The 14,754-nt window shown below is 40.5% G+C and overlaps 1 pseudogene; it reads left to right on the top strand.

Moving 5' to 3' along the window:
- Window positions 1–2,563: 2,563 nt before the first annotated feature.
- On the top strand, window positions 2,564–2,683 carry LOC122124443 (annotated as a pseudogene).
- Window positions 2,684–14,754: the final 12,071 nt, after the last annotated feature.

Here is a 14,754-nt window from a genome sequence, read left to right as displayed (position 1 = left end):
GGGGATGGGGGGTAGAAGGAGGTCAGGGTGAATGGTAGAAGTCATACACGCTTCGATCTTGGATGGTACAAGTTTAGAGTAAAGGACCAATGTGTCCTCGTGGTCTCTTTGATTACCTTTTCGGCTTGTGTGTTAAAAATGGATCATTCAGGAGCTAGGACTACAGACAGAACACTTTCCTGCTTCACCAAATACAATTCAAGTTGCTCCTTTAATGGAGTATCTGAAGGATGATAAAATTGCACACTGGTTACTCTGACACTCTGTTTTCTTTATGTATGTGTTTATTCAGGAAGTGCTTATTGAGTTTGTGTTAGGTGAGGTACAGGCAGGATGTCAGATCAAAATGAGTTTGACTTCAGGGTGCCAGTGGCTCATTCCTGTAATCTGAGCTACTCAGGAAGCTGAGATCTGTGGCTAACAGTTTGAAGCCAGCCCGGACAGAAAAGTTCATGAGACTCTTACTTCAATTAAGCACCAAAACAGCTGAAAATAAAGCTGTAGCTCAGTTGGCAGAGAGTTGAGCAAAAATTCCCAGGAACAGGAAAACTCAAGCCTCATGACATGTACCAGAGAGAGAGACAGACAGACAGATAGACTGACAGACCAGAGAGAGAGACAGAGAGAAAGAGAGAGAAGTCCATGCTCTTATCTCAGGAGCCAGAAGTAGAGGTGTGGCTGAAAAGGGAGAATGTCACCCTTGGGTGAAAATAACTAAGAGATAGCATGTAGGCCCCTGAGTTCAAGCCCCACTATTGGATCTCCACAAAAATTATAAAAGAAAGAAGGGAGTGAAAAACAAGAAAGAAAAAAAAACAACTGACATGGAAGTTTACTGAGGTTCATTCGGTTTAGTCAGTCGAGACTCCACGGTATATTTGTAGGTGTGAACAGTTCATTCTTTGTTGCTGGTTGTATATCCTTCAAGAGACGCAGTGGCACAGCCATGCCAGTCTCATAGACATCATCTGAACTCTCACTGTGTCAGACTGTTTACCTGATACAAAAGACATGAGAGATGACTGGAGGTAGCGCTTGTCTTCTAGGAGCTCAGAGTGTAAAGAGAGGACACATGCTTTAATTGCAGTCTGCAGCAACTTCAGGACAGGCCTGCCTACTGCTCCTCATGTAGGTGAATGTGAGTGCCACTATGCAACTTGGGAAGATCTTCAAACACAAAGATCTATTCTGCAGCATTTTTACAAAATATTAGGCTTTTTTAAAAAAACAATATAAAATACCACTGAAAATGTTTATTGTATAGGCAGTAGGTAAAACATGTGTTTAATTTCAAAGATGCAGATATTATACAAGGAGAATTAGACTGATGGAGGCCAAAGCTATAGAAAACAACAACAACGAAAACCACCAGTTCTCAATAATACAGACTCATGAGAAAGGAAAATGAAATTCCAACTCAAGATGATTAATTCTGGATAGTACAGACACATATGTAAAGGGTATGTCTGAAGAGAAGCAGAAAAATTACTTTTAAAATATTTTTATTAGCACAGATTACTTGTACAAAGGCATTTTGTTATAATTGTTCTATACATGCATATGATGTACTTTGAGCAAATGTACCTTTTCTGTTTTCTCTGTCTCTCTTCTTTATTTTTTTTGGCAGTACTGGGGTTTGAATTCAGGGCTGTGTGCTTGCTCGCTCAACAGGCATCTACCATTTGAGCCATACCTTCAGCGCTTTTTGCTTTTAGTTATTCTTCAAATAGTAGCTCATGTTTATGGCTTGTCTGGCTTGGCGCTGATCCTCCTATTTCCATTTCCCTGGTGGCTGGGATAACAGGTACAGGTAGTCACACCCAGCTTTTATTGGTTGAGATGGATTCTTACAGATTTCCTACCCAGGTTGGCTTCTAACCATGATTCTTCTAGTCTCAGCTTCCCAACTAGATGGCCTTCTATTACTTATTCAAAATATTATTTCTTGGCTGGGAATGTGGCTTAGTGGTTGAGTGCTTGCCTAGCATGCATGAAGCCTTGAGTTTGATTCCTCAGTACCACATATACAGAAAAAGCTGGAAGTGGTGCTGTGGCTCAACTGGTAGAGTGCTAACCTTGAGCAAAAGAAGCTCAGGGACAGTGCCCAGGCCCTGAGTTCAAACCCCAGGACTGGCAAATAAATAAATAAATAAATAAATGTATTTCTTAAAACAACAAAAATATAAAAGAATTATCACCAACCCAGGTTAGGGGCACCCTATTTGCTAGTATATACCTTTTGAGCGTCAATAGACAAAGCATTTTTGTAACATTTTTATTGTGATATGATCCACGTACACTGTATTCAGTGTGCAGTTCTACATCAGCTTTCTGTCACTATGACAAAAATGCCTGAAATAATCACCTAATAAGGAAGAAAGGTTTATTTGGCTCCAGATTTCAGGGATTCCAATACATGGTCACTTGGCCCTATTACCTTTGTGGGTATGCAAGCATGGTATGTTATGGTAAGACAGACTAGCAGAGGGGGCTGCTTACCTCATGGCAGTGGGAAAGCAAATGACAAAAGAAGAAGCCAGAGTTAGTCCCAAAAGCGCCTTTGATCGCTTCTCGGCCTTTTGGCTAAGATCAAGTGTAGTATCTGTTCTTATCAGTTTAATATCTGATACGTCCTCTATCCAAAAGCGCCTTTGAGTGCATGCCTACATTTCCACCACCTCTCAATATCAATATCACCACATGCTGGCTACCATAAAAAGGAGCAAATGTTTACAGCTGGACCAGAGAACCCTCAGTCAGACTTGTAAAGGAACATTCTGAAGTCCCTGCAGAGAAGACAGGAAAGAAGGAATCTGAATTCAGAGCCTGCCACAGCCCAGTGGTGGCTCCTAAATATTTAACTCAGCCTTCCTACTTACCACATCTACAGCAATTTGTATCAAGTGAGTGCATGCTGGTTCCTGCCCCGCCCCCATTCCCAATCTCATATTGAGCAAGCAAGCCCATATGGGAACTGAGAGTGAACATACGGGTGTGATAAAACATCCGGGGCTTGTCTTTGTCACTTGTCACCTTGCTTCTTCCATGTGCTCTTTTTTCTTTCATCCATTTTCTTCTTGGAAGATTTGCTTTTTTGTGTGTGCCTATGCATGTTTTAATCTTAAGTGGAAATCGAAAGATCTCCAGAAGTAATTTTTTTTCTTTGCCAGACTTGCGCCTTTATTCTTGCACATCTTGTTGGGCGCTGAATCATGGACACAGTGGCCAGTGTGAAGCCCCAGAGGGCCAAACAGCAGGTGCCACTGGGGGGAGGGGGGATACCAGGCACACCCAGCTAGGGGGCATCCTCCCAGACCGAATGTGCAATCTCTGAGCCCCTTTGGGATGTGAGAAGTAGCTATTTCTCTGCTTCCCAATTTCCACAGAGCAGACTAGGCTAAGGGGGCCCGAGTCTTTCCAGACAGGTTTCTAAAATTGTTTGCTTGGTATGGGATGAGTGGCAGCGCCAGCACCTAGTGGTGTATATTATGGCCTTCACATTCCTTGTCAGAGTTTTATGTTCCCCCCCATCCCCAGATAGGATGCATAGCCCATCCTCAGCGCCTCCTCCCTCCACGCACAAGCACACAGCTGTTGATTTGGGGCTTCCCTTCTCACTCCTCAGCCTTGGGAATCTGAACCTCCTCCTCCTAACAGAATCGCCCTTTAGGCATTATGGGATGGTTTTACCAGTGGCCATTAATGGTGATAGGTCATCCTTGTTGAATGGCTGGACTTTTAAGAGTCATCTCACTGAGTGCTTAATTAGGTGAAACAGCATCCAGGTGATATTTGTAAAACACTGCTGTGGATCATGACCATTAGCATTTAGTTTGCTGCCCTTGGCAATCAGAGCTTGCAAATAGGAGGCTGATTGGCCCAACTGGTTTACTTTCTGCAGCCAGGATGTTGTTTACCTGCTTCTTCCTAAGTGTGAACATAACAATGACAACTACAGGTTTGAATTTGTTCCTAAATATCTACATCACATCTTAGTAGAAGCCTTATCAGCAGAATGCTGATAATTAGTCATTTAAGCTTAAATTTAAGCTCCAGTTTTCCTCCTAGCCTTCTCTTCTCCTGTGTTTGGTTAATGGTATTTGACCATTCATAAAGTTGTCCTATTTACCCAAAGCACTTAATGAAGCTGGATAATGGTTGTCTTTTATGTAGGTGGAATGCCTGGCCACGGAAGGTACGAATTACCCAGTGTACTAGAGAGAGCCCATCTTCCAGTTTGCCAACTGTAGGAAAGGGTTTTTTTGTTTGTTTGTTTGTTTTTGTGCTTTTTTGTTTTTTAATTACTAAAGAATCAAGACTATGTTGCTACAGCAGTTACAACATGATCCTAGCAAGACCTTTTTTTTTTTCCTTTTCTTTTTTTAGTACTAGGGCTTGAACTCATGGCTTTGTGCTTTCAAAGCCTGGAGTAAATTTTACTATGTTCCTTTATTTATTTTATTTTATTTTTTTGGGTCCGGTCATGGGGCCTGAACTCAGGGCCTGGGCGCTGTCCCTCAGCTCTTCAGCTCAAGGTTAGCACTCTACCACTTGAGCCACAGCGCCACTTCCGGCTTTTTTCTTTTTGCTTATATGGTGCTGAGGAATCGAACCCAGGGCCTCTGGCATGCAAGGCATGGGCTCTACCACTGAGCCACCTTCCCAGCCCTACTATGTTCCTTTAAACAGCAGTGAAGCCCAATGGAATATTTAAAGCCAGAATAGAAACTAAAGAATTTCAGTGCAGCTGGTATTTATCCTGAAGATTTAAAAACCCATGTCATTAGATTATCCATAGTTACTATGTGAGGATTTACTATTCTGTTTCTTTCCAGATTTGAAATCGCTACTTGTGTAAGGTTTCTAACTACTTACGGAAGCCTTATTCAATTTGGGAATAGTGAACACATTTTTCAAATTGTGATTCTTCCAACAGGGCTTTCAGTTAATAATAGTAATTTCCTCCATTGGTTACAGTCTATGGGGTTCCTGCCCTAAGAGGATAAATGATCTCTAAGGAGGACCATTTAACCCTTATTGATACCCTTTAATATGTATTCTCTCCCTTAAAAGTGAAGAAACTAGTGTTCAGTAGGTTACTAAGCAAATAAAATGGCAAATTTAGTATTTGAACCCAGGTCTTTGAGATATCAGCATTCATAGGTTTTATCCCTCTATGATATTCAGATATGTTGATCAGATTTGTCTTCTGCCTTTGGGATTTCCAAGCTCTATGCCCTTATAGCTCTTAAGACTCCCAAGCCCCCAAGTGAACATGCATTGGCATTTTAGTCACATGGCTATAAAGCCTTCAGAGCCAGGCTGATCCTCTTGCCTTCTTGTTCATGTATGCCTCCTCATCTTGGAGTCCAGTGAAAGTTCTGCATAGTCCCTGTATGGTGGACCATTTTATATTATTTGTATTATTACTATTATTAGAGGTAGTATTAGTAGTAGCAGTAGTAGTATTCTATTCACAATGTGGAAAACACTCTTCTTTTGGTTCAAAAGTAGAATGAATTTAACTTAGGAAAATTAAATTCATAGCAGTGAGCATCAAAATTCTTAACTCTTGCTGGGCATCGGTGACTCACACCTATAATCCTAGCTTCTCAGGTGGCTGAGATCTAAAGATCACAGTTTGAAGCTAGCCTGGGCACCAAAGTCTGTGAGACTTAATCCATTAATCTCCAATTCACCAGCAAAAAGCAGGAAGTAGAGATGTGGCTCAAGTGGTAGAGCATCAGTCTGGAGCAAAGAAATCTAAGGGACAGTACTCAGGCCCTGATTTCAAGCCTCAGGACACACACACACACACACACACACACACACACACACACACACACACACACACACACACACACACACACACACACACACACACACACACACACACACACACACATTTTTACTCTCCTCTTCCTGCCCACATCCTCCCAGGCTGAGGCCTCCCCTGTGGAGGTTCCATGACTTCTATTATTAAGTACTGTCCATCTTCATCCTTTCTACTCCTTTCTTCTCACTGCTACCTCGTGCTAGGCTTTCTTGTCCTTCCCTTCTACTCTTTATTTACAATCAGCTTCTTTATTGCTCTCCCTGCCTCCGGTCTGACTTTCCTCCAGTCATTCTGCCACCAGAATGATCTTTCCTATGTTATTTTTTCAGATGGAAATCCTCTTATGACTCACTTTGTTTTCTTTTCTCAACTGTACTCACTAACCTGTGCTAAACTGAATACCACCCCTCTCCCAAGGATGTTTATATCATCACCAGAATGACTCATATGCCGATGTGATTAAGGATCTTGAAATAAACAGATGATATGACTTACCTGGGTGCTTCCAGTGATTACACCACTGCTATCCTTAGAAGAGATGCAGAGGGGCAAATGAAAGAGGAGTTAATGTGTCAGTATGGAGACCAGAGCGCTCTTCAATCTATGACCAAGAAACATCAGTATATTCTAGTAACTGGGAGAGGCAAAACTCCCTTAGAGCTGCAATAAGTAAACAACTTGTATATCCTAGAGCTTCCATTCCAAGAGGAGAAACAGCTAGTTAGACAATAAATAGATGCAGCCAGCCACTAATGTCAAAGAGTTTTAAAAAAATACCCTAGTGGTACAATAAGTAGATGATGATTGTGGGCTAGTGGGTTTCTTTGGTAATTGAACCCAGGGTCTCATGCTAAGGAAATTCTCTGAGCATGTTTTAGAAAAGTGATTGATGACATCTTTCAGATAAAAGGGGTCTCAATCAAGTGAGGCAGGAGGGGGGGAAGAGGACAGGAGGGAATGAAGCAACATGAACTTTAGTTTTTGTCACTGCAGTTCAGAAGTTCAAATCCATTTGTCATGCTCTTCCCACATTCTTTCCCTTTGTGAGACCCCCGCTGGATATCCACATGTGTGGAGATTGTTGCACCTGTTATTTAGGTATTGAAAATCATTTAGTGCTATCTGTGTGTAATCCCTTTTTTTCCTGTTACAGAATTACACAGTAATATTTAATCTGACACCAGGACTCGAACTCGGCACTCTACTGCCTGAGCCATGCCTCCAACTCCTCAATACTCCTTTTCAAACTGCAGAGTGCTGGGATTTGGGTAGCTGTCTTGTATTTCCTAGTGAACATGATTTTTGTTTATACTTTGGGCTGCTATTTAAATTCCAATCAAGAGAAACTTTTATATTAAAAGACTATATGCCTCTTAAATAATGTGGAATTAACAAGCAGTTGTACTTTGTCCTCCTTGATTAATGCTTAGGTGACTGAAGACAATGAACTAGGTGATTTTCTAGTCCTCATTATACTCTAAAAGTCCTCCATAGAACCAGTATGGCAGCCACTAGTATGAATGGCTATACCAGACTTAAAAGCTGAGACTTGCTGAAAGGGTACAAAAGCAAAGCAGAATTTCAAGACTTGTTACAAGATATGATTGTGAAGTCTCTCATTATTCATGTTTAATATTGATCATATGTCAAAACTATAGTACATTTCATCGGTTACTTTCTTTAATGTGGCTACTAAGGAATTGTAAATTATATATGTAGCCTAAATGTATAGCCCTTATTCTCTGTTCTTGTGCAACCTTCTGTGGATATTTGACTGCGGTCAAGGCACGTTATGTCACTTGGATGTGAAGGTTTGGTTATGTCTTTTTTTTTTTTTTTTTTGTCCAATTGGGACTTGAACTCAGTAACTGACATTTTCATTCATTGGCTAGCGCTCTAGCAACTGAACCACATCTCCAACCCTGGATGTGCTACGTTGGAAGGACAATAAAACCTCATGGAGGTTTTATTATAGACCACTGTCTATGGCATGTAACATTTAATGCCGCAGAATTAGCTGGTTGGGGGAGGAACCATTACAGAACATGCTATTCAACAAAAGAATACATTTATTTTTAAAAAAACAAACTTTATTATGTAAGCAGTTGTGCAAGGGGATTTTGAGTCAACGTGTCAATTTATGAATAAAATGCATCTTGATGAATGTCACTATCTCCATTGTTCTTTCCCATCTCTCCCAATCCCACCCATCCCCTCCTATTACCTGCTTCCATTTTCACAAATGCACACTGAATATTATGACTGCATTCTCTCATGCTTCTTTTCTTTATTCTTCTGCCCTCCCTTCCCCTTGACCTTCCAAATGAATTTCTTTTAAATGTGAATGTGTTGTACTTGAGAATTTTATCTCTATGGCATAATTATTCTTTTAAAATATTCCTAGGAACTGAAAATTTCAGTTAGAAACTGTCATTTTTTTTTAAAGAAGAGAGATAATATTTCAAGACCTTTCATGGGGGTGAGGGAGGAATCTTCTTTCAAATAGTTACACCCAGCATTTGAAAGAATTGTAAAACCTTGTAAAATTTTCTTATGAAATCACCTTGCATTACCTAAATATAGCATTGCTGAAATACACAAATTCATTTTCTTCTTCTAATCAACAGGTTTGTAGAATAGCTTCAATGTGATTTTCTACGTTTATTTGTGTCACAAAGAAAATTATATAATTGGAAACTGCAAAAGTTGCTGAGGAAATAGAATGTATTTGGGGTTTAGGTGGGCTGGAACTGGCGCTGTTGGCAGTGAGAAAAGACAAAGAAAAGGATGCTAGACTCTTTCATGTAGGGAAAAGACTTGCCTGGCTGCAAGTCTTAACCTCTTTTTATGCCCTCATTTACTAATATATAAAATTGAAATGATAATGATATTACCTCTCTAGTAGGATTGATACGAGAGATTGGATGAGGTAATTCATGTAAAATTGAATAGTGCTGGGTTTAATTTAGCTCCATTTTAGCTATAGTAATGATGCTTTGATAGTTGTCATTAGTCATTAAGTAGCTTACATTTCAATGGAAAAATTTAATTTTAATATTCTAAGGATCTATACCTCCCCTTCTTCCTTCTTTCCTTCCTTTTTTTCCTTTTTTTCCTTCCTTCCTTCCTTCCTTCCACTCTTCCACTTCTAGTTGCTCTTTGCTGGTTAATTCCTTCCTTTTCTTCCCTCCACTCCCCTTTTCTCCCTCCCTATTTTTCCTTCCCTTCCCTCCCCTCATACGAATTGAATTGTTCATACATTAACACTTTTATGTTACTTCACAGGAAAAATATTGCCATCTGCTTTTATGGGTGAAGTAGTTTGAGGTCTGAAGAGGATCAATAACCTGCCCTAGGTCACTCAGGCCTTTTGAAACAAACCTGGGACTGTTATACAGGCATGATTATGGATTTCTAGTGTCCTAAAACTCCCATTAACCTGAGGTTTCATCAGCCTATGGATTCCTAGTAGCCTGAGACACAGGATTTGTAAAACCCCTGAAGTAATATACTGAGGCATAAAGTGGCTTTTCCTCTTCAAATTACACCTCCCAAATAGCTCAGCAGTGATTATTTGTTGAATATAGTGGCTGTATTCACCTGGAAATGTAAGTTTTGACGTGTGTGTGTGTGTGTGTGTGTGTGTGTGTGTGTGTGTGTGCGTGTGTGTGCTGACCCCGGGGCTTGAACTCAGGGGCTGGGTACTATCCCTGAGCCTTGTTGTTGTTGTTCAAGGCCAGTGTTCTACCACTTGAGCCACAGCTCCACTTCTGAAATGTATGTTGTAAGGATTAGAGGTAAGCTGATGAGGAGCATAGCCCTTAGGAGGGGCCAGTGACAGTGATTACTAGTGCCCTCAAACACCTCCTGCATAGACCCATGTGGCATTAACCACAGATGGTTTAATCTAGAAAAGTATTTGGAAAGATATGTAAGAAAATGGTACAAGTATTAATCTCTTGGTGGTAATGGAAAACCGAATGCATCTTCTTCTGTCGTTTCTATTTATTATGTATGCATCTCCCTGATAACAAACTATTAATTTTCAACAAAGAACCATTCATATTTTTTAAACCACAGGAAGTAGTTATGCTATTGATACAGCTATGCCATCTGGATGGGTGATACTTTCCCTACCCTTTTTTACTTTTTAATTTCCTATGAAGAGTGTGTTTACATGAATGATGGAGAGAATGAGTGCACTCATAGGCACAATCATGACTTGTAAATAAAATCTACAGTGTGGTAGAACTCACAAAAATAAGAGCTGAAAAATTACTTATCAAGGCATCTGTAAAATAGCCACTCAGTGAAATGAACCATTTCACAATGTGTGTGTGTGTGTGTGTGTGTGTGTGTGTGTGTGTGTGTGTGTGTGTGTGTGTGTGTGTGCCCACGCGCACCAATATTGGGGTTTGAACTCAGGACCAGGGTACCGTCCCTTAACTTTTTTGCTCAAGATTGATGCTCTACCACTTGAGCCACATTTCATTTCTGGCTTTTTGCTGGTTAATTAGAGAGAAGAGTATCACAGATTTTTCTGCCAGGGTTGGCTTTGAACTTCAGTCCTCAGATCTCAGCCTCCTGAGTAGCTAGGATTGTTTTAATTAGTTGCTTGATGTGTAAAAATTTTGGAGACTTTACTCAAAAATCCCAAGTCCTGGCTTTTGACTGTCGGTTTAAAATAAACATATCAAAGTTGGTATCTGCACATTAAGCTCCCTAAAACTTCTGAGACCCTCCCACAAGAGACTACCAAACAGTGTAACTTTAGGCAGTGTTCTGCCTTTGGGAGAGTCCCAGCCAGCCAACTATGTAACCAGAGCTAAGGAGAAAAATGCATTCATCCTGCGCTGGCAACAGGAGTGCCCTGGCCTAGGAGACAGGGCCTGATGTGCCCTGCAGACTGCTTGGGCTTGCCTAAGCTCCTGGTTACTTGGCACCTAAGCCTGGGGAAGCATCCAATGGAGGAGCAGCAGGCTCTCTGCCATCCATTCAGACGGCTTTCTCAATACCAACAGCCAAGAGAACATCAGCTGTGCCTGTGAGTTGTGTGGCTTCCTGCTAGAAACATTGAAACTTCAAAGGGATGGAACTGTACTGGGGGCCCCTGTGGAAGGCTTTTGGCATTACTGAATTGGTCCCAGAGAAGAGAGTGAGGAAAAGAAGTATTCTGTTGGCCCCTGCCGGTGTTTAATGGCCTTTCCTGCCTCTCAGGTGCCAGGATAATGGAGAAGCCAGTGTAGCCCCATTGACAACCCAGCCATGAAAACAAAATGAATACAAAGAATTTCTGTCTGGTCTGAGAGCTACTTCAGAATGAGGGCTCAAAAGAACCTTATGGCAGACTCCATAAAATGGAAGTCCTATGTTCAGGATGGATGTTGATTGTCTCTAGATTTCTAGAGGGCAGGGTGAGGTGGTTAACAACCAATCAACACTCTCATTCTACGAGAAGAGAAATTGTACTTTATGTTTGACCTTGAAAGTTTAGTCTCACACTGATCCTTGCCTAAAACTTGATACTTGGAATTGGTGAAAAGCAAAATGTCCTCTTTCAAAATCAAAGAGCTTGGTTAAACCAAAGCTCTCTGAAAGTCTCCTTGGGTAGCCATCAATTTGGTGACTTCCTGACACCTCTCACTTCCTCAATATTTTTCTCATTTCTGAACCTGTCTGCTCTCCCTACAGAGTCTTTCTGATGTGTTCTTCTTCCTATTTTTTCTTGTTCTCATGAGTTCTTTTATTTTTATTTTCTTCATTTACCGGGTGGAGGGTGCATGTACTGGGAGCTGCCCAGCTTTTTCGCTCAAAGTTGGAGGAGAGCTAGGGAGGAGAGCTTGACTACAGAGGCAATGTTTACACTATAGATACATAATTAGGGGGAGGTGGGGAGAGCTGTCGTGTACTAAGGGTTTAGATGGATAGAGGAAGGCATTATTTCTCCAGCAGTTCATTGAGACCTATTTATGCAGCTGATCACATTGAAAAGATCAGTCTTTTCCCCTTGTATCCAGCTATCTAAAAAGATAATATAGCAGAAGCAATCCTGCTAAATTTAAGAATTTCTCAAAGTATACGAAGAAGCAGAGATACAGGGTTAGGGAATGCTAGCATTTTCCGTTTAGTGTTTTTTAAACGTTATTTTGTTGCAAAGGCTTTGTGATACAATGGATTTGTGAATTTCAGGAAGGGCATCTTCTCTAAGTAACTCTTACCAAACTAATTGAGGTGATACTTTCCTGTAACTCAGCAGTCAGAAGACTGAGTCAGGAAGAACTGTATCCGCTACAGAGCAAGACCCTGTCCAACAACAATAAAAAAATGGCAACTGAGGCTGGGAAGGTGGCTCAGTGGTAGAGCGCTTGCTTTGCATACATGAGAGCCTGGGTTCAATTCCTCAGCACCACGTAAGCAAAAAGAAAAAAGCCGGAAGTGGCGCTGTGGCTCAAGTGGTAGAGCGCTAGCCTTGAGCTGAAGAGCTGAGGGACAGCGCCCAGGTCCAGAGTTCAGGCCCCACAACCAGACCACCCCCCCCAAAAAAAAAAATCACAACTGGAATAAACTGTAAAATAAACAGGAAAGGTAGAGGATCAGTGCTCAAATTTGTTTGTAATTTTAAGCCATTTTTAACTCAAAATTAAACCTAATTATATTGAAATAGAAGGCAGTTTTGATCATACTATGGTTTTTATAAAGCCTTCCATTCCATATCCTCAGTATTGTATTGAGTACAGCCGACATTGCCTTTGCTTCTCTAAATCAGCATAAAACAATGATAAGAATCTATTATCTGAAATTTGACAGGAAATATTATATCCTGACAATTCTATTCAAATATATTTCTCTAGCTTTCCTCTCTAAATGTGAAGAATGTGTATTTGTTTCTAACTTATTGAATAAATAGCTCCCCTAGAAGTAGATGAAGAGCTAAATCAAGATAATATTTCTTATCATTTTAGAAAAAAAAAATGTTCCAATACTGAGACTTGGACTCAGGGCCTGAGCACTATCCTGTAGCATTTTTGTTCAAGGCTGTTGTTCTACCTCTTGAACCACAGCTTCCTTTCTGACTCTGCTGGTTAGTTGGAGATAAGAGTCTAAGGAACTTTCCTGCCTGGGCTGGCTTTGAACCTTGAACATCAGATCTCAGCCCTCTGAGTAGCTAGGACTACAGGTGTGAGCCCTTCACTGGGACCTGGTTTTGAATGTTTATTTTTCAATCTCTTGATAGTTGACCAAGTCTGCTTACCTTCCTATACTACAATCCAGAGCAAATTGCCATCTTTATAACACTGTGAGCAATCCAGACAATGAGTCTGTTTTTTTTTGCCTGAGCTATTTCCTTTCCCTATCCCTTTTCCAAACACAACCCCAAGTGACTAAACTTCTTTTTTAGCTCCTGGGTCAAATGTCACTTGAGAGCCTTGTGTGTTATACAGAAGCAGAATTTATCATTTCTCTCATGAGTTTTCAGTACTTTCTCCACATGTTCATGCAGAGCTCATTTTATCCTGCTTTGCAGATTGTGATAGTTATGAAAATGATAGTCACATGTCTTTGTGGCAGTAGATCAGAAGCCAGTCTAGAAGTCTGGGAGGGCAGATATGTTTCTAAACTGGGTTGGGAGTGGTATCTCTCTCTCTCTAGGGCCCCCACCTGGAAGATACTCAATAATTCTTGTCAGATGGGTGACAGTAGTCTGCTACCTGGGCTTCCTCACACTTAAATTCTTATTTGATGGACGAACTCTGTAATTAAACATGCTAATTTTTATTCATTTTAATTTAATTTTATTTTGTACCAGTACTGGGGCTTAAATTTATGGCCTTGGCCTTTTCCGCTCACGGCTGGTGTTCCTACCACATGAGCCATACCTCTTACAGCTTTTTGCTAGTTAACTGAGTAAGAGAGTCTCGTGGACTTTCCTTTCCTGGCTGGCTTCACATCTCAGCCTCCTAAGTGGCTAAGATTACAGGCATGAGTCATCAGGGTTTGGCTTTGTATTTTAAACATTTTTTAATAAAGTATCTAGAAGTCTAAGTGTGGGTCACTTCAGTTTGTTTGGTGTAATTACAATTACACTACGTGTGATTGTGGGCCATTATAATTTTATATTGTGAACTTTAGAGTCAGATACACTGGGATGGGAATCCAAGCTCCACTACTTAATATTATAGTTTTGAACAATTCTTAGCCTTTCTCTGTTTCAATATCATCTCTATAAAGGAGGTGCCACATGATAGGATTGCTGTTAGACTAAAATGAGATAGACCTAGAACATAATAGGAGCTAAGTTAATATTCTGTGGTTAGATTTTAATGGGAAATTGCTAGGGAGTCTCAGCTGCTTTCTACGAGACACTTTACACTGGTAATTACTGCAATACGGGAAATAGCTCTAAGTGGATAAAACTCACTTTGCAATTAATTCAAGACAAAAGATTTGAAGTAGTTTTAGAGGTTTCCATTCTGAAAACTTAGAAACATGTAAAGGCAATTGTGTGTGTTCCAAGAGACTTTCTGTTGAATTACATCAAGAAAGTCAATGTTTAGAGAACAGCAATGTGGTCATCAGAAATATAAATCTTTGTATGCCTGTGGAGATCAATGATTTCCACACACTATCTTTTTCTCATAGTGAAAATCAATCTACTAATCAGGTCTTAAATGTCCTTGCTTAATGATGGGGAAGTTAATGAAACTCTACCTCTAGTGCATTTTAAATAACAGCAGCGGAGTGGATCATTCAGTTCTGCGCTTCCTGAAGCCAACCTTTCTAGTTAAACTATAATTGTTGCCTTAATTAATTGTCATTTATTTATTGTGCCAATACTGGAGCTTGAACTCAAACCATGAGCACTATCCCTTAGCTTTTTCACTCAATGCTGGTCATTTTATCATAGTTTCACTTGTGTC

The sequence above is a fragment of the Dipodomys spectabilis genome, unplaced genomic scaffold (genome assembly GCF_019054845.1).
Source record: "Dipodomys spectabilis isolate Male_0828 unplaced genomic scaffold, ASM1905484v1 ptg000234l, whole genome shotgun sequence".
Lineage (NCBI taxonomy): Eukaryota > Metazoa > Chordata > Mammalia > Rodentia > Heteromyidae > Dipodomys > Dipodomys spectabilis.
This window is presented reverse-complemented; position numbering and strand designations above follow the sequence as displayed.